The following is a 21,496-nucleotide window of genomic DNA, read 5'->3' on the forward strand; positions in this document are numbered from 1 at the left end:
GGGTCTTTAGCTGATCATATGGACGTATCTATAATTTATAATCTTTTCATTAAACTTTCTTCAATAATGCTTCAAAAAAATAGAACGTCTAATTAAATAAGACCTCAATTGTCAAACCCGAAAGGTTTAACTTAACGAAAACAAATATATGTAATCAATCACATATTATCCAATTCTCTAATTTGATATCCTCGAATGTATTTTAAATATTTTACGTATTAGTCATCAATGTGAACTAATCAAGTTGATCGGGTATGAAAACATGACCAATTGATTAGTTCTCTCAACGTCAGATTCAAGCGAGCTTGACTAAATATATTTAAATTTATCAAGCTTACAGTATAGTTCAGATAGTTCAGAGAGCTTTTCGTCTTACGTTTTACGTAACTGATCTTATTCTTTAGATGAAATTTCATTCAACTTTCCAAGCCATATGATAACGTCAATTGGTTTCTTTTTCAATACGCTTTCGGAACTGGAAGTTCAAATATTAAAAAATGAATACTTTAATTTAAAATGTTCAAGATTTTGAAAAGCGTGAATTCTTCAAATTTGAAATCGATGAGAAATCAGGTTTCTATATTAATTAAAAAGTTCTTTTCCAATAAATTGTTGCTTTATAATGTAAAAGATATACTGAGAAATTTTCCAAAAGTTCATTGAAAACCTTGTAAACACGTTTGCAATAACATTCAATTTAAATAGAATTAAGTTTATGATTTCTCGAAAATCTTTAAATCTTAAATTTTATTTCGAAAAAGAAAAAAAAGAAATGTTCGCGTATAATATTAACAATTCTGTAGCCAAATTTGTAACTTAAATTATGGTTATTTCACTTGGCTGAGTTTTTCTTCAATTCTTTTTGCATAGAAACGAGTTTCTTCTTCTCAATGTGTGTCGAAGTGTGTCCAAGTATGTGTGTGTGTGTGTGTGTGTATATATGTCTGAGACTATTTCGTACATACTTATTTTCCAGGCCCTTTGGGCCCCAAAACGACGAACTTTTCTTTGTGTCAATGGAAAATTGATGAGGCAACATACACGCACACCCACACACAGACACACATCCTCCCTACCTCCCTCCCTCCCACACATACGCACTGGCATTTGCATAAATTAAAGACTTATGCTCTTGCTTCTACTCTTGCCTCTTCTTGAAGTTGCAAACGATTCTGGTTCTTGACTTTTGTATCATCAAATTACATGTGGAACACATAGCTAGCCCGAAGGATAATGGGTTGAAGTAGAAAGAGCGGGAGGTAGGGCCAGAGGGTAGAGGGTTAAGAGGGGAACATGTAAAGCATTTAATGAGCTCAGTTACAGACTCCTCCGCATCTGCGATGCCTTGCCATGTACTTAAATATATTGAAAATGCCAGGCACATTTTAGCTTTTTGGCTTCTTCTCCTAACATCAAGCCCAACCCACATTTCCACAACCCTCACCTCAACCCACTTTTCATCTAAAGTCCTAGAAATGAGTTTTGTTTCTTTATTTTAACTAAAAACTCATTAATTACCTTCTAAAAGGGACAGAAAACGACGACGAATATATACGTAAATATATATATATAGTAATTACTGAACATTACAAGGCAATTTAATTAAAAACCAATTTTCACACACATTGGCAAATTGGGACGAGATGCCTGATGGAATTGTTAATTAATAGGCCAAATCACAATCAGGTACATAACAACGAAGCGTAACGTATTCAGGTCAAAATCAAGCACTGAATATTTATGAAAATTTTAATATTAAATTCCACAAAAAATTTTTGCAATGGTCCAACCTTGCTAAAGTACCGAACCATCATCCCGTCCCAATAGCGTCAATCAATGCAAAACTGAAATGAAATGCAATTTCCCCCCACGCAATAAAAGCGGCTTCATTAAGCCAAATTGGAGATGGAGAAGGCCCACTTGGTTGGCGGCCCATGTGACAGGACTGTCACACCCGCATATAGGAAAATGGCAAATCACAGCGTAAAACAGGATGGGAGGTGATGGCGGTGTGCGAGGAGGGTTGGTGGAAATCCTCATTGATGTTGTTCGTCCTGTTGTTGATGTCCTTGTTGTCGTTGTCGTGTGACAGTTTATGGCTCTTTAATTGAATCGCTTGTCATGCATTTGTCTAATAATGATTCAGTTTGTCCCATAATGCAGTCGAAACACCCATTGAGTCCATTCTCCCTCCCCATGGAACTGGGGAATGTTCAACTAATTTGATGACTTCCGATTCCGTGAAATAAAAAATGAAAAAACTCTAGGGCATAAGCCGGAAAATCTATTCAACTGCTTTATGAGCTTTATGCTCTCGTGTACTTACCTTGATTGATTGCAAGACTAACAAAGTATGCAAAAAAAAAACTAGAAAAAGGAGTAGAAGAAAAAACATTGTAAGCAACTTTTAAAAGCAATGTAAATAAAGAGCTAATTACAACAGAAACATAAAGTGATTTTAACTACTCAATGAAAGCCTTGAAAGGAGTACGCGATGTGTAAACTCCTCTGGGAGTGCCTGGTTATGGGCCGAGTTGATTTCATGAGTCTTCCAACTAGAAAAGAAAGATACCTGAGCAAATTTGAAACTGAGAGGTTTTTAAAATAACGGCACATTGTGGTCAGCTGCAAAAAATGTTGAGTTAATATCATTTCTTTTTTTATACCAACTGCGAAAAGGATAAAGTTGCCAAAAAAGGAAAAGGGAAGTTTTAAAAGAAAATTCTTGGTAAGTAACAGCGAAATGGAAACAGACATTTAAGTCTTTGGAGACTATGTATTTATATATAGTCCTCTATATAAAGGATATTAATTTTTTTGTGAATCCGTGTGGTAAGTGCGCCCCAGTAATTCGATAGCAATTGATTTTCAACATAAATTTTTAAGCTTGCGCAATTAAGAACTGCAAACTAATATTTGTTATATTTATCGGTTCACAAAATTTAATAGAATTCGAATAAAAATTACCCAATCTTTGTGGTCGAAAATTTTGTCATTGTAGAGTTTTTTATAGTTGAAGCCGTCTATAATTTTGAAAATGGGCACTTGCTAATTTTTCGACAGTCCCTTGACATATTATTAGACTCCTGGTAAAAAAATTTTTAGCCTGGCCTATAACACGTCAGTAGACATTAACAAAGCTATTTCATGATGAAACATCAAAATTTATTATTAATGCTACAAATGTCACATAAAAAATTAGAAATTTACATAAAAAAGAAAATCTATGAAATCGCTATTGAAACACTTTAAATTGTTGAATTGAACTGTTAAATTGAAACTCTGTTTTTTAGGTTATATGTCTTTTTCGCGATAATCGATGCCTTCGATATTCAAAAACTTAAGTTCTACCAACATATCTACAAAAAGTTGATAATAACAACAAGAAATGTAAAGTAAAAGTAGATTTGCAGCATGAGTTTAATAATATGGCAAGGGACTGTATATCCATTGCTTGATTTTCAATAACCATTTACCATCTTGCACTTTCCACCAAGGAATCACAACGCGTTTTATAAATTAATCAAATCAATAATATTGATTCAATATACACAGAAGTTTTTGCATTTTTTATTTTAAATTTTACATATCTTCTATGTAAATCAAATGAACGTTTTGTATCTGAATTTTTTAAACTTATATAAATTCAAGTTAATTTACAGATACAATAAAATCTCATCGAACTGCTCTTAGCTGCTAACTGAGTTATTAGAAAAGGTTTAATAAATACCTGGTCAAGCCAGTTTCAGTTCAAAACGTTTGTCTTTCAGTTTAATTGAAACGTGTCTCGGTTTAAATTTATTATTCATCGATTAGGATGAAACGCCTTGGGCTTAACATTTACTTGATATATTGAACCATAATTAGCAACGGCTTATCGAAGGAGAGGGTTAGCAATAAGCTGTTTCTGTTAGACAGGATTAACTTTGTTGCCAAGTGTACATACCTAGGCCTTAAAAAGGTTGGCTCTCTTCTCTCGTTTAATGGGTATAAAAAGACAGTATATATTTAATTTGCTCGCTTACGTATACATGTATGCAAATATTACCCCATCATCTCCATCTCCATTAAAAAGGACACAGACACCTCACTGTTTTTTTTTTTGTGCTCGCTCTCTTCTGCTCACCCTTCAGACAATTTAATTGCCTTTGAAAACGTTTCTGTCACGCATTTTAAAACTTGTCGTAATCATCAACGTAATTTAACAGGCCCTTTTTAACCGCTGCCATTAGGAGGAAACGGAGAGGGGGTAGTGGGTCCGCACATGAACACACACACACACACAAACACTCACACACGTTCTTGTGGTTTCCTCTCCTGGCTGCGCTCAATTAAATCGACAAATTTAAAGAAAATTATTTTGTTTCTAATGTGCGGCAAAGAGACGTGCCACAAAACGACCTTCGACCTAGCCCCCCCCACCTACTCCTACGAACAATAAAATGTTCAAGAAAATTTTGGCTGAAAAATATATTAAGTTTGAAATCTCATTAGTTGAAAGTCGCTCACAGAGACAGAAGCGAAATAATAACAATTTTCTATAAATCTTTGATGAGACAAAAACATTTAAATTTTGAGAACATTTCCCTTTGATATGACTGCAATTAAATTGAAATGATTTTAAGCATAATGTTTAGTTTTTCTCCAACATCTATGTGTGGGTGTTTGTGTATGTGTGTGTATGTCAATTTTCCCTTTTGAATGTTATTTATTGTTGCCACAATCTTCTTCTTCAACTTGTAATGAGAATTTTTGCCTTTTTTGGTATCCTTAATGTAAATACTTTTGAATACTTAACCACATACACACAAATGTTTTCGACTGCGAACAGAAAACAGAAAACACAGAATACAAAACTGTCAACGATATTATATTGCAAAATCACTGAGCGAGACAGACCCAGTCAAAAGAATGAGAAGGAACATGCAAGTTAGAGAGAAGAAAGACACAATTTACAAGCAGATTTTCTCTGTGTTTGCTGTCATTAATGTGCACTGGAGTAAGGTTTTTACCACAACAGGGACGGACTAATCAGCTATGAGGGGCTTGGCTTTTAATGAAGATTAAGGCTTGATATTTAAAAAAACTTCGCAATTGATGAGTTTGTGCAAGTGGTAATAGATTAAATAGATTAAATATTCTTTAAAAGTAGGTATACTAATTTGTATTTGGCATGAGGTTTCTAATAGTTTTGAAGACGAGTCTCTGTGCTTATAGGAACTTGTAACTGTAACTGACTTGCCAGAAGGAAAGCCAGCAGTCCAATGAAAACTCAATGTCCCATACTTCATCAGTACTGAAATATAATATCAGCAGGAATAGTAACAAGGCTTTTATTATAATGTCCTAAAAGTAAAGCAGCTACTGGGTAGTCCTTTTTCTATTGAAAATATTGTTAAGTGTGAAAAGTATTAAATATTACGTATACGCAATATTGCCACAAAGTGCTGTAAAAAAGATATACAATCTGTAGCAGTTTATATGCTGAAAGACCATGCCAAGCAATTATGCAAAGCAAAAAACTTTAAAAATAAAATAAATTTCTTACATTTTTACAACTTCATAAAAAAAACAATTTCTGGGCCGTTAATCTTTGTTCCAAAAGTTGACAAAAATAAAGAATTTTAATTAGAGTGTTATCAACTAATGATAAATCTGAAGACTCCTAATGACTAAACAAATTTAGATATTAACCTTCATAGTCATAGATAGTTTTAACATCCTGTCAAAATTGGTAGGATTGTTTACACGAAAAATAAACTTTTTGTAAGTAAAACCATATGTTTCTTATGTAGCTGAAATTTTTTTATGAGAGTCCCAAGTTGTATTCAATCAATTTAAAATGTTAAAACTTTCAATAAACTTGTTGAAAATTTTAATTTGGCTAAAAATATTTCTAACATGGTTAAAAATTTATGAATTTCTGTCAATTCCATTATACTAAGGTTGAGAAAATAAATCTAGTTAAGAAGCATTATCAATTCACAAAGAAAATTAAGCCTGGAAATATTGCATATGTACCTACACATACATTTTAAAAAGACAAACTCTTTTACAATCGAATAATAATAATCTTAGACCAATAAAGTTAGATAAAGTAAAGTTAAAGTTAAATTACGAAAGTTAAAGTTAAAGTGTTTAAAGATTTCTTTACCATATCACAGTATTGAAATATTTCTTTGGCCACTTAAAGGGAAACATCGTTCCTGCAAAAGCATATAACGCATACGCAATGGTATACGAAAAAAAAAAACAAACTAAGCTTACTTGATAATGAATGATTACATATCTACTCAAAGGCTTAAGTATGAATGTCTTATTTATATACAGATGTGTATGTACTTATGTTTGTATAACATTTCCACAGTTTTCTTTTTCTGGTACATGGCAAAACTCTAAATAAATTGTTCCCAAATCATTCCATTTGATAGATTTGCCCACAGTTAGAAATGTGTGTGTGTGTGTGTGTCTCGGAGCACTTTATATGCTTCAATTGAAAATTGCTGCTAAGTGAATTGAATTGGTTTTTCTTTTTGTTTGGTGTTCAAGCATATTTTCATGTTTTTCAAGTGCTTTAAACGGTTTTTCTCTCTTTTTCGTTTGCCACTCGCAAATTGTAATTCCCTTCACATGGCAGAGGGAGGGCATGAGCGGGATGGGGATTGGTCAAGCAAACAACATTTGTCTCTCTGGGTCGCTACTGACATTGAAACGTTGCCAAAAAATGTTGGGCAGAAACTAGTTTTCATTTGGGCCAAGTGTGTTGCATGTTTGGTTCGTTGTGGCAGAAGCAAAAGCCAGTCCAGTAGTGCAGCAGCTAGTGTAATTTGATTTGTTTCTTGCTGTTCTCCATTGTTGCTGTTGCTTTGTTGTTGCCGTTGGTGTTGTTGCTGGTGTATTGTGGCTGCTGCTATTGCTTTCATTGTGTCTGAAACGAAAAAAAATACCACTCAGAACAACAACAAAAATGAAAATCCTCTCTAATTAATTTTTAGTTTCTATTCCATGACTTGAAAAAGAGAACCTAATTTGCTCTAGACTTTAAATGCATTCAAAATTTTAAGCTCTCAAAAAAATTCACACACACACACACACACACATGGCATGTCAATTCATGAGTAGACAACCTACAGGCACACCGAGGGAAAGACAGAGAGAGATAGATTTATGGTCAAAGCCTTTTGGAAGAAAAATTAATGTACTTCACAGTTGAGTTTAACAGCAGCTGGCAACGAGCGAGAGGAGGAGTGTCTATCTCTCTCTCTCTCTCTCTCTCTTTCTGTCTCTCTCGCTGTACGTCTTAATGAAGTTGTTAATGTGAGTCCTCTGGCTCCTATGGGCACCTCTCTTGTCTCGTTTCCCCATGCTCCCAACTAATCCACTCATGTGTATGTCTTGCACTTATGTTCAGCTTTCTCTCATATACACACACACACACACACACACATAATACACACGAAAATCTAATAAGACGCTTATGTCTGTTTCTGTTTCTATCCACCCTAAACACCAATACCCATCCACACACACAGGGGCGTAGGGCGTGGGTGAGGGTGTATATAGAATATTACGCTAAGTAATTGAACCTTAAATAAAATCTATTTTTGGCATCTCCAAAAATAGTAACACCTGGTCTATCGATGTATCTATGGCAATTGAAAAGAAAATGTTTCAAATGACACAAACAATTTTCCTTTGAGCTTTTATTAAGGATAAATTTCATGCCTACATTTTTAGATACTTGTTTTATTTTTAACTTCTACAGGAACAGTGTTGCCCAGATATCTAGAACCTCACAATTGATATTAATTTAAAATTTATTAATATATTTTCAAATATTTTGTGAAGCTTTGTTATACTAATTGGGTTCTAAAAGAATTTATTATCTGATTTGAAAATTATGATAGTTATATTAAACCCATATTAAATGATTTTCATACAGAGCATTTTTATGGAATTGCATTTTTAACAAAAGTTTCGCAGTATATTTTAAAACAGTTGCCTAAAAATTGGTTTAAATATAGTTAAAATTGGTCTTTCAAAGTTGTCGAAATCATTTTCTGACTAGGTAAGTTAAATTTGATTGGAAATATTTGTTTTCCATATAATTTTTAATGCTTAATAAATATTAAAGCATTAGGTTTTTGTTTTAAAATTTGGTATATTAAATCTCAAAAAATTTAATGAGTTATACAAATTGTTTTTATTTATTAACAGAAATATATACATACATATTTACTTAAATAAACACTTTTGTTTATTAAATGTTTAAATGTGTTTGCCAATATCTCTAGTGTGAATTTCTAGTCCTATTTATAAATTTACTTCCATTTGATGAATTTATTTAAGTTTACTTACTAAGAATAAGTCATAACGATTCAATATGTGCAAAAAAAGCAAGTTATTAAAATTTGAACTATTCAAAAATTTAATCAACCAAAATCTATAGGAACTTTTTCTATATAGTAATCTTCACTTTGTTCGCAAAAGCAATTTTCTTGGCAGTTTCAATCAAAAATTTGTTTAGCCGAAAACTTTCCTTATCTAATTGATATCCTAGTTACGCCCATGTCCACCCACACACACAAACACACAGACACACATATACTTTAACACCCTTTTGGCTACAAATGCCTGCAGGCCTCTTTCTCTCTCTGATCTGACATTGACCATTAGCCAATGACAGAAAACTAGGTAGTGGAACAGGGAACAGGGGGAATTTTTGGGGACATAGCAAGTGAAAGACATTTAGCTGCTTGGCTTGTTTTTCAAATTTTATTACACTGCTTTTTATGGTCGCCAAAACACTCCTTCACCACATGTGTGTGATTGTGGGTGTGTGGATACGTTTGTGTGTGTGTGAGTGTGTAGTTTCTTCTCGTTAGTTTGCTAAATTTTTCCTGAACTGGCATTTTTGTTTGCTTTTTTTTATGTACTTGCTTGATTGGATCGTAAAATTTATTTTCTTTGTGAGTAGCCACTTTCAATTCTTCAATTGGAGTCAAATAGTGCATAATAATCGGAATATAAGTGTTTCTTTCTTTCTTTCTCTATAGAGCTTTGGAAATGAAATTGAAATGCATCAATTGTCAAGTATCAAAATGTAGAAATTTAATTCGATTTTTCTTTCTGTCAAAGAAGTGTTTTTATTGCTTTAGTTTTGAAATTGGGTATAAACCAACCGTTAAAGCATTCAAAAGATATTTAGTCAAAGAACTGCTAAAGAAAGGTGTTTCGTTTGGTAAAAGAGATTGTAATAGCCAGAATTTATGTATTTGCAAATGAAAATTCATTGTACCTACTTATTCAGGTAAAGTGTTGAAGCGTCTGAATGTCCTTGTGACAGTTGCCTTTGAAGTCTTTTTAAGAGTTTTCAGATCCAGATTCATTTTCCCATCAGATAAATAAGAACAGTTGTTACTCCTGGACCTAAGCCAAGGTTCCTTTTTCAAAGCCCTCCAGATCAAAAGACAAAAATGGGATGAAATAGTTTTAGTCAAAGATAAGATCAGAGGATTATACTCAGTGTTGAAATATAAACAAGATCAGAAAGCTATATAATAAAGCAATAATAGGAATAATAGACGAGAAAATAAAAAAAAAACCTTAAGAAAATATACCCAATTCCCTTATAAATCAGTAGTATGTATTTCTATTAAAGATCCCAACTTGAAAATTTACAAAAAAAATTAAGCAATTTACTAAGATAAAGCATCGGTATTTAAACTTACTGGAGACCAAATTTAGCTCTAGTTACCCAGAAAAAGAAATAAACTAAGAGTTGCATAAAATTATGGCAGTAATAGTGTCAAGTTCTGTTCAACTGAGTTGATGACTTCTTCGCCATTTTTAATGCATATTTAATGTGCAGTTTTTTTCCAGTGCGTTGAATGGAATGAATTTTTCATTTGGCATTTTTCATATTATTTATTGCTGGTGTCTGAGAAGTGCTTTTCGTCTTAATTAGGTAAGTAAAAGTGGGTGTAGGAGTCGCCCCGCATCCCTAACACCCATCCCACCCCACACAGTTCACAATTGAAGCTGTCATTTTCATTCTCTGCAGCTGGAAATGAGCCTGGAACCTGGGCAAAGTGGGTCAATTGCCTGCGGCGGTCCATGCTTGAGCATATTTTAAAAAGTGAAACAATGAAGACGAGATACGCCAGAGAGAGCGAGAGAGAAAGAGAAGAAAAGAGACTCTTTCACAATTTGGTCCATGCCAAAACGATAAGTGCAGACTAATTTAATTATAAGCTGAATGTCTAGAGGAAGAGCAAGAGGAATGAGAAGGATGCTACCCAATGGCAGATAACAAAAGATGCCAGGCACCTGACTTCAAGAAGGATGTTTGTATTTAAGTGTATACCATGCATGTGTATGTGAGTGTGCCACTGAGTGTGTGTGTGTGTGGGTGTGGGTGTGTTAGTATGCCAGTGTGTGTAATTGACAGCACCTAAGCCCTACACTTGACAGAATGGAATTGGAATTTGTTATTGGTATTGGGTATTCCCCTGAATGCTTGTTAAATGAATATTAAACATGCTTTCTGATTTATGAAATTTAATTTAAATGTCATCAAGGATTGCACTCCTGAGGCCCTAATGGCAAAAACAGAGCCAAGTAAAACCCAGAGAGAGACAGAGAGCGAGAGAGAGAGAAGAGCGAGCAGGGTTGAGGTCTACAGAAAAGCAATTTACCATAATTGGCATTTTATGCCTAACAAGAACTGAGGAAACATGCATAAAATCTCGAAACTGTCAATAAAATGTAACATGAGCTTCTTCTGTAAGTCCTAAAAGTCATTTTACTGATAATTTATGTAACTGAATTTTATTCCTCAAGATTTGAGCTTCACCGCCGCCCTCTGTCGCACCTGTCAACTTTCTCCTCTCTGCATAATAGATGTCGCCTTGAAAGAAGAAGTTCAAGTTCCAAGGACATATAAAAATCCTAAGTTGGTTCATTGACTGGCATTGCCAAGATTTAGCTCCTTCTTTTAGCCAGGTGAAATTTATGCCACATTTTTGTTTATTGACAACGCCCAGGCTCATAAATATATACATTGTACATACAAATACATACATATACTACATACATTCATGTATATGTATGTATATGTATATTTTTATGTTTACTGCTTCTGACACATTGAGAGATATGATATGCTTTACTCCTAGATTTCTGCTCATAAAACATAAAAAAACTTGAGTTTTTTTTACGATGCATTTAAGCAAAACAACAACAGCCACAAAAAAACAAAAAAAACCAAAACCAAAAAAAAAATCAAAAAGAAACTTTCATTTTTCGTCACACAAAAACCACATAGAAAATTTATAACAAGCCAAAAGCGAAACTTATTCCATTTCCTTTTGCCTCTGCTCATTTAAAGTTTCAGTTTGTTACACAAAAGAGATAAAGCTGTAGAGAAACAGAAATCATCCTAAAATAAGTATAAACACCTAAGCCAAAATGTACAAGAAATACATACATACATATATATGTATAAGTATATGTACATTGCACATACATAGTAAATGTAATGGCATAAAAAAGTTTGAATATCCTCGTAAATCTACATAGCATTTTGTCAGTTGCCAAACTTTGACTGAATACACTGCAAGAAATATCATTAAGTCAGTAAATATATATAGAATAGTGAACCCTCTTTTTGTGGCCTTTTGTTTTATCTAACTACATAATTAGTAATTTTATAATAGTAATAATAAATGGCCTAAGAATTGTTGTGAAAAATAGTATTCCGAAAATTTATAAAAGAAATTACTTTCTATTAGGAAGAGGGAACGTTCGTCAATCATCAACAATCTCTAGAACTATCAAATCTATGAGTAAATTTTTAGTAGCATACTTAAAAGGGCAAAGCAAATTTACTGCAAAATGAATAAAAATTTGAATAAATCTGCATAAAACTATAAATGTATGTAATTTACAATAAGAAAAACAAATGTTTGTTTTAGCAAATTTACAAATTTAACTTTATTTTAAAAATAATAAACAAGCAACTATATTGGGCCCAATAACTGAGGTAAAATGTAAGCAAAGGCAAATATACTAAAACAAAATTAATTTGAAAATTCAATGTACAGAAGGAAGGCGAAACATAGAATTTTGTTGAGATATGCTAATATCTCATCGTAACTTTGTTTCAATAAAATCATCCTTGTATCTAGTTGCTAGTAAATACAACAAATAAATGATTTTGAAAGCTAGCACAGGCCAACAAAACTCAGACAATGAGATTAAAATACTTTTTTCTTATAATCATAATCTTATCTTATATCTTATAAAATGAGAATAGCTGACAGAAAAATAAAAATATTTAAATAAACTTTACCTAATTTGAATGAACAAAATACTCTTAAATATTTTTAAAAGAAAAAAAGATTTTCGACTAAAACATTGCTGCTATTTAGCTTCAAGAACAAGCAAATACTAGATCAAATCGGTAAATCTGAACCACTCTTGGATTCCGACCTACACAACCTATTACAAAAGCGTTCTTTTGTCTTTGGGCCTGAAAATTTGCTCAATTTTGTTGGCCTGTGTTATTAAGAATTTACTATAAAAGTTTCAACTCAGCAATCATTTAGAAAACACTAACCCTAATGAGTCTATTCTTAGCTCCAAATAAGACTTTAGAATGAATTGCATATGACACAAAAAATGATACTAAAACAAGTCGAATACGATTAAACATTAAAACTAGTCATTTATGATTAAAAATGTGCTTTAAAAATAAGTCAAATCTGATGAAAAGAAACAGCTCATTAAGAAAAGTCGTGGATAAGTTATTATTTTCTTCCAACAAAGAATTTATAATGATCAGAAAACTTTGTCGTTTTTAAAATCTGTAGATCCAAAATCCCAACACAAATTTGAATATCGAAAAGGAATTCTTCTAAGTTAAGCTATGAATTTTGTCAGTGGCCATCAATTGTGCGGATTAATTGGCTCTAATTGGTAACCAATTAAAGTCAGGCTCAATGACAAATTGCTATTCTCACAGTGTACAATTGAAATGTGGCAGCTAACTGTGCCTGGATACGGATATTGGGGTGGGTGGGCTGACTAGTTGGTAGGTAGGATATGGATGGCGGGTATGGATGGGACTAGGTCTAATTGGCCTTTTTATGCACACGAGCACATCCCGGCAAAGGCAGAGACAGAGGCAGAGGCAAAGCAATGGCAGCGGCAACGGCACCGGCACACTCGACATCATTTCCATTTCCAGGGCCATTTCCGTGCCAAAGCAGTTTATCACTCTAACTAGGCGCATTCATGCCGGTTGCTGGTGCCTCTCTGCATTCTCCTACATCCACCTTCTCCATCTTTATTCTGTTCTGTTGCAATTGCAGTTGTTGCAATCCAATATGACGCCCTCTAACGTTGCCTTTGGGGGTTTTTCTGGGAGGTGGGAATCTTTAGGAAATGATTCTCCACCAAACTTGTGTCGCGTCCAGCTTCCAGTTGCTGATTCCAACTGCAGCAACAAAGTGCTAATCGAGAAGAAAAGGGAAGTTGGTAAGTCCTAACATCCTGACTCACACACCCACACACACTCATCCCATCCTCTAATCGCCATGTGTGTGATGGGGCTTAACTTGTCGGCTTTGAGTGTCAGCTTTGAGCGTTGCCGTTGCGCCTCTCTGAATGAAAGCGTGGCGCCATCATGGCCACGAGCTGCTCGGAGAAGGAAGGAGGAACAAGTGAAAGTGGTGTGATGGAACGAGTTGTGGGAAGGACTACTATGTCAATGCGTGTGCTGCGATGCATAAATTTCCATTTTTTTTTGTATTTTCTCGCTTCCTTTCTACCATTCATTTAATGCACTTTTGTCCTAATTGAGCCTTGCGGCCAATTTACCCAATGAAACGTAAAGAGAACAAAAAAATCAACAACAAAAAAGGCAAATATACTATAGTTATATAATATTCAAAATTTTAAAGCAATGTTGAAAGTTCGTTTTAATTATATTTAATGATGATTAATATGCAAATTAATATAAAATAAAGTATATGTACTTTTTTCTCCTTTTTTTTTAATTGCAGTTCCAATAACAATGATAAATCTTAACTGATTGTCATAAAGAGTATGAATTGTAAATTGCATTTTTCATTTTACATAATAAAATTTTAATTTACAATTTTTGCGACTGAAATCTGTAACAACCAATCAACTTCCTGACAGTTTATTCATTAGTTTAATTATTCAAAAAAAACCTTTCATTTGTTTAAGTACTCAGAAATCTTTCCATGTTTGATTTAACATAAATTAACTAATAAACGAAATCTGCAGTAGCTAATAGTTTTTATGCGTTTTTCAATTATAGACCTTAATGCTTGATAATTAAATTTTTAAATAAAAACTCATCTGCTTAAATGCTCAAAAACTAATCTGAGTGATAATTAATTTTTATTTGTTAAAAATAATTTCTGACATTTTATCCTTATATTGTGACGTTTAAATAACTAATACATCTTGAAAAAGAGTTCTGATTCCATTCGTCAAAATGTATGTAACAGACAGAAGGAAGGTTTATCGACCCCCATAAACTATATATATTCTTGATCATCTTGATCTTGTGCATCTGTCTTTATGAACACCTAAATATCATAGTCTATGAGAGCTCGAGCCATCAAATTTTCCATTTGATTTTCTGATTTTCACGTTTTTTACCAGGTGTGCTCATGTTCTTGTCAAATTGCACGGAAAATCATAAGCATCGAAAGACCATATCTTTAAGCCCAATACGAAAATTAAATAAAGAGTTGGAGTATCTAAAAAAAAGTTTGCAAATGAGATAGTTTTCAAGCTAAAACAAAATTTCAAGGTATCCCAAAATTTTAATAAGATCGGATAAATAGAACATAAGTTATAGTCATTATTCAGCGGCCCACTAAGTCATCGCTCGAAATCAAGAGAACAGACACACATATAGACCCAATGCTACATAAACTGCATGTGTATGGGAGATCCCTGATATGTACACATATAATGGGCTTGCGAAAAAGATGGGGAAGGGCACAAGCTTGAAGTCTTTGGAACACAAAATCATTTCAGAATTACTGTTGCAATAATATATTATCTATTTCCATTCATACTTTAGTAGTTAAGTAGTCGACTCAGTTTCCAATTCTAAATATTCCTCTATAAGCATTTCTTAACTATTTCAAATTCTTATTAAAAATAATTGGGACTTCACATTTTTTATACTTTTTATATAATTATATCTTAAGTTTTTCAGTTTTGCAACTATCCAGATTTTATTTATTTCTTTAGGAAATCGAGACAATAATAAATAAATAAACAACAGTTTCTAAGCCAAATTCAAAAATAAAATGCATGTTTTTGGTAACATAGCTTAGGTTAAGGAAGAATCAATTTTGGTTATTGGGATTTTCGATTATCCGCAAAGTGTCCGATTCCAATTGATCCCTATACTAGAACATTTAACTTTACTTATCAAAGCCATATGGACACTTGATTGAAGTTGTCAAATTTAATTTCGTGCAGATCATTTTGAATTATTATGGCCTTGGCTTAAAGTCATTTCTAGTTAGTGTCAAACATTTTTCTTATTTTTTACGATTGAACTTAATTTTGTTTGAGTTAAAGTCTCTCTTGCTTGCTTGTTTGTGTATTTATGGGTTAGTCATGGGGCCATGACGGCAAATCTTATGGCAAAAAATGGCCATATTTATTTATAGGCCACTTCCCGACTCCACTACGTTTGTTGATGCCGCCATACTTTGAGCCATTCAAGCACTCATTGTGTATTAAGTTCATGAGCTGAATATTAGAAATTCCTAGGCTCAGGGAGAGAGAGGTGAGTGAACAATTGAACAACAATAAGGCGACAGCCTCATTAAATGCTGTTGTCGATGACACCAACAGCAGCACGATGAAAGGTCCAAACTTTTACACTGAAAGGGAAGAGGATAAGGGGGAGCAGAGGGTAGCTATTGCTGTTCGCCTTCATTGTTCGACAATAAAAAGCTGTTGTTCATTTTTATGGAGTAACGCCTTGGCCAGAATACCAGCCAGACGTCGTCAAGAAAGGAGCAAAAATGTAAGGACTGAAAGGAAAGTGAAAGGAAAAAGGATGTCGGTGGATAGAGAGAGAGGCGGACGAACCAGAACAAGGCACTTGGAATGGATGATGACGATGACGGTGACGATGACGATGACGCACACATAATGACTTTTGCCGAGCAAAAGTTTATGAATATGATGGAATAATTAAAACTTGGCGCCAATTTGAAGGCATAGCCACATCCATGTTCGAGGTGGTGCCCCAGAAAAAGAAAAAAGGCTAAAGGTATAAGGATGCATTGTGTTTACTTGGCACTTTTTACCCTTTTTCGTTTTGTTTGCATACCCTTGATGTAAAAGGGTATGCCAAGAAATAGGCGACTTCATCAATTCAAGGGAAAGCATTCTACAAGGATTAGATTTGATCCTCTTTTGAGAGCAACACTGAATAAAACTTAACTTGAAATATTATCACTTCTTGAATAGGACAACCAACTTGTAAAGGGTATCTAAAATGCGTTGCTTTACTTTATCTTTGGTGGTTTTTATTCTCGGTTACCTTTGTTTGAGCTGTTGTTCTTCATAATTATAAAAACATGAATGAAGACATGAATTTCCACAGCCACAAAAGCATCCAGCAACAGCATCAGCAGTTACCTTTTTAAAAGCCAACATCATGTTTGATAGCTGGTAGCTGGTACCTGGTGGTTTAGTGGTTGCCATCCATTTCCCATTGAAAGTGGAGATGAGCCACTCAACTCCAAGTTTATTTGCAGCTAAGCAAACTTAAACACAAACACGGAAACGCGCTAGACATGTATTTCTCTTTTCTTCTCTTCTTCACTTTTCTCTCCTGGTTTTTCTTCTACTTATTTTTGTTTTTTTTTTTGTTTTTTGTTGCTAGTTTCTTGGTTCAATGAACCTCAGCGTCGACAAGTTTCAGACACTCTCAAGACTTTCAACTTTTAAGTTTCAACTCATGTTTCTTCTTCAAAAAAGAAGAGCGAAAAAAATGGAAAATAAAATGGGGGCAAATCCAAAAAAAGCAATAAAAACGACAAGAAAGTTTGCGTTTATTTTTTGCTGTAAGAGTTACGACTTGCAACATATGCTTCAAGTTTATTTCGTAGGTGGAAAACCTAAATCCTAATCTAAATCCCAGTGTCTTTTCTCCAACCCCTAAAAAATTCAAAGACTTGAAAAGTTTAATCCGTCACTGGCAAAATAAAGCAAACAAAAGCAAGAAAAAGGTGTTAGATCTATGTTGTAAATCCTTTTATTTTCTACTCCAGGCGTGTCATGACGGATGGCTTGTTGTTGTTGTCACAGCTGTTCCCCACAACCTGTGACCTTTAAGAAATACGACAACATAAAAAAGTGCAGCCTACTGTTTTTATCTTTTTTTTCTTCTTTTTTTTGGGAGGCGTCACCAAAAACATGTCAATTTCCAGGCCAATGCATTGCGCCAGCATAAAAGAGGGCCAAAGCAAAAAAAGGAAGGAAAAAAAAGAACAGGGAATAACTGAGAAACTGAGAACGACAAACGTATTGCCTTCTACCTTACTGACTGATGCTAGTAGTGCCTTTTGCCTTACACTCTCTGTGTGCTGTTCGCTGCGTTGAAAAGCCAAAAAGATTTTCATCCAATTTGCAAAAGTGGCGCGTCGCGTATGCGACATGTAGGCCGCCCTTTGACTTTGAATTCGATGCGACAGATGTGTGAAAAGCAACACTGCAAATAATTTTCCAAAAGACAAATAGCTCAAACGTGACAATCCAAATCCTTAAAATACTTACAAATATTTTGTCATAATTTAGCTATCGATTTGATGCTTTTTATTTTGGATTATGAAACAAACAAAAAATATATATATGACATTAAATTTATGATACATATATTTAGCTTAAACTAATAGTCGACTATTGACTCAAGCTTTATATTATCTTGCTGTAGAAGTATTGTATTACAAAATGTATTAACTAACGAAAAGTTTGGCTTTGAATCTACTTGGATCTTTTGTTTTGGAAATGAGTATTTTAATTTCAAAAGCCTTTTCCAGATTATTCCTTTAGGCTTAACATATGGAAAACCTACCAATTAAAGCTTCACCTTGGGCTTAGTAAATACATGGCTACCTTAACTGAAGGTATTACTTCTACAAGTAAGTACTTAATTAACTTATATATTAGAGTTAATTCCATTAATAAATGTCGATATTACTAGATCGACCAAATAGTCGACAGAATTGATTATCATGTGAACCCAATTAATAAATGTTTCTTGTTCGATCTTTGACAGACAGATTTTCCTACTCTTGTTCAATAGTTTGCTTTAAATTGCAATGTGTTGAAGCTTGTTGACGTCAGCCCATGACTCTAATATACCCTATAAAAAATACTACCTAGCAAGTGTAATTCAGCAAAACAAGAGCTTTGGCGACCCAGAAATGCTTTGATCAGAAATTGTTGACATTTTTGCAGAATGCATACTTTATGATTTGTTGTTTTGTTTTCTGCATTTCAGAAATGTCAAAACAAAATTGACATTTGGCGCCATTTACAAAAGTTAGATGTCAAAGAAATAAATCAAAGAAATATGGAAGATGGATTGCGACCCTTGGAATTTTTTTGTTCTCGGGCAGTTTCTTCTTCTGCATTCTGTTCAAAAATCATAGGAATAACGAAACTTAATTTTTAAATATCACAATTTAATACATTATATTTAGGATACTTACAATTTTGCTTTTTATTATCTATCCTTAAATATATTGTATTTTTATCCTTAAATATATTTCAATATTTTACTTATAGCCTTAAAATATATTTCGATCTCTATTAATAAGGCGTCAACATTAATTAACCCCATGAATACTTTCTTTTGGCATTTTCAAGTTTATTTAGACCAATTTAATTCGTTTAAGCATTTAATACTCAAAAACTATTTCAATTCTGTGGAGTATTTCGCTGGTCTGTGGCTTGTTAAGGACAGGTAGCACTCTATAAAGTGCATTTAATAGAGGATCGCGATATATTTCTATCAAGTTTGACTAATATTCTTAAGGTGTGGACTAAGTTTAAAACCACTTTTTATTATATTTAGGAACTTCTACTATAAGTTGTATAGTTAGAGGCTAATCAATCAAATTCAAATTCACCTTTTCTTGTCAATTTAAAGCCAATGACTTGCCTAATGGCATATCATTTGGAATTTCTCACAGTGTAAGGGCATAGCAAGGTTTTCGAGGGTTGTGGATGATGGGTGTATGTACATACGAAGTCTGTGGCACGTGCCCACTGCTGCTGGCAAGTCAAACATTACAACATTACAACATTATGCGCGCTTTCCAATTCACCTGTGAAAATCATTTTCCACCGACGACAATAACAACAGCAACAACACCATGAAAAACAAAGTCAAGCAACGTGTGGAATTTCTTCTTTCACATCTCTTTTTTTTATTTTATTTTATTTTATTCCTGTTTTGTTTTGGCGAATTTGCCTTGTCAAATGTTGAAGGAGACGTGACAAGCATTAGCTGGCTATATGGAGGACCTGGCATTGTTGGGACTGGGAACAGGGAGTCCAACAGGCACGGGTAACCCCGTGTCTCGGTTGTTCGAAGTTCGAAAGGTTTTTTGGTTTTTCTTCTTTTTTTTTTTTTGGGGCATATCATGTCGATAAAAATTGTCGAACGAACGTGGAATGAGAACGCTCACGTAATGCTTATGTATATATACAACCTAACTTAACTAAAACTACACTATTTTGCTTTCTTTTTTTCCGCGGGGGGGATAGAAAGTGTTTTTTGATGTTGATGTTTGGTCCACTGGGAGAGAGAGAGAGGAGAACAACTCTTTCAGTCACTCTATGCAAATATGATAATGCTAAAATGTGAAATTAAATGACTACAAATAAAACTACAATTGATTCGCATTTACATTTCATTTGATCAAATTGCTTACAATTGCAAATGGCAAAACTCTTCAAATAAATGGCATACAGACATTTTGTTTCTTTTCCGTTTCTCATTTCACATGAGAGCACTTTCCACCAAACTCCATGGCTCCTTCTCTGGGGCTATAGGAAAAGAAATCACATAAAAAAAATAGCAACAACAATAATACACAAACACCCACTCACCCCACCCCACCCCAAACCCACACACACACACATACAAGTACATTTTGTATTTTATTGCCAGACAATGACAAAATAAAAATCAAGTGAAAACAAAAGAACAATTTTTCTCATCGACATTTTTTTTGCTACTTTTTTGACTTAAATCGTCTGTGCAAATGAACAAAAATTTTCGGAAAATAAACATCAAAACAATAAAACAAACTTTTCTCCTTGTTCTTCTTCTTGTTTGTTTTTTTTTTTTTCGTTGGTAATTTTCTCAATTTATTGTATAAATTAAATAATTTCCTTTTAAAGTTCTATTTTTACGATTTTAGGCGCAATCGAAGACATCTTTTTGTTTGACATGGGGAAATGGTTTTAAAATTGAAAATCAAAATGTTAAATAAACATCATGAATATAAAATAAAGTTAGAAATTTAGATTATGCCACCTGCTACAAATACCCCAAAAAAATAAAATAAAATTGACTAGAAGGTTGCTTCATTTCTTTTTCTCTTGTTTAGTTAGTGCAAATTACTGAAATATGCATGCGACTTTTGGCTTCCCCCCGGCCCCCACCACCCATCAACAAAAGAAAAACCAAAAAAAAGAAAAGCCATTATCCTTGTCTACCTTTTTCTGCCTTCTAGTCCCTTTCTTTAGACCTATAGGAGCTACGTGCCTAGAATATCTAACAAATATAACCGATTTCTTGGACATTGCGTGGGCCATTGGCATTTGAGTTTCTTCTCTATTTGCTGATGCTCTTTGTGGTTTTTTGAAATTGCACGCATTTCATTTGATTGCGTTATTGAAATTGACTGTGTGTGGGGGTGGGTCTGGTTGGTTGTGGGTGTGGTTCATTACTATAATATCCTCACCACTCAGGTGGCATGGGAGTTCGTCCTAGTAGTAGTAGTAGTCAGTCAGTCTGGAGGAATTCAATTATAAATGCTGAGACATTCCAGACAGACACCAGCACAGCAAAACGAAGAAGTGCTTGGGCTATGGGCTCTATTTGGCTTATGAATATAAATCTGCTGGCTATGTGGAAGCTTTAACCTTAATTGCCATAGAACTAGGCTCAGGTGAGTATTTACAGTGCGTCGGCCGAGGGGGAGATACCGAGGGGCGGTTGGCAGTTAAGTTAGGTGGCATAGTAGGTGGTAATTGTTAGCTTAGGGCAAGTTTATTTAAATGGAGATTATATATGGTTTTTAATTAACCAAATTGCGTATTGGTGTGGGATCCAGAGAGACTTAGCGTAAGGAAAGATATTAAATTTAATCTAATGCAAAAACGATAACATTTTAGCGGACATTTATCG

The sequence above is a fragment of the Drosophila willistoni genome, assembly GCF_018902025.1.
Source record: "Drosophila willistoni isolate 14030-0811.24 chromosome 2L unlocalized genomic scaffold, UCI_dwil_1.1 Seg196, whole genome shotgun sequence".
In the NCBI taxonomy this organism is placed as follows: domain Eukaryota; kingdom Metazoa; phylum Arthropoda; class Insecta; order Diptera; family Drosophilidae; genus Drosophila; species Drosophila willistoni.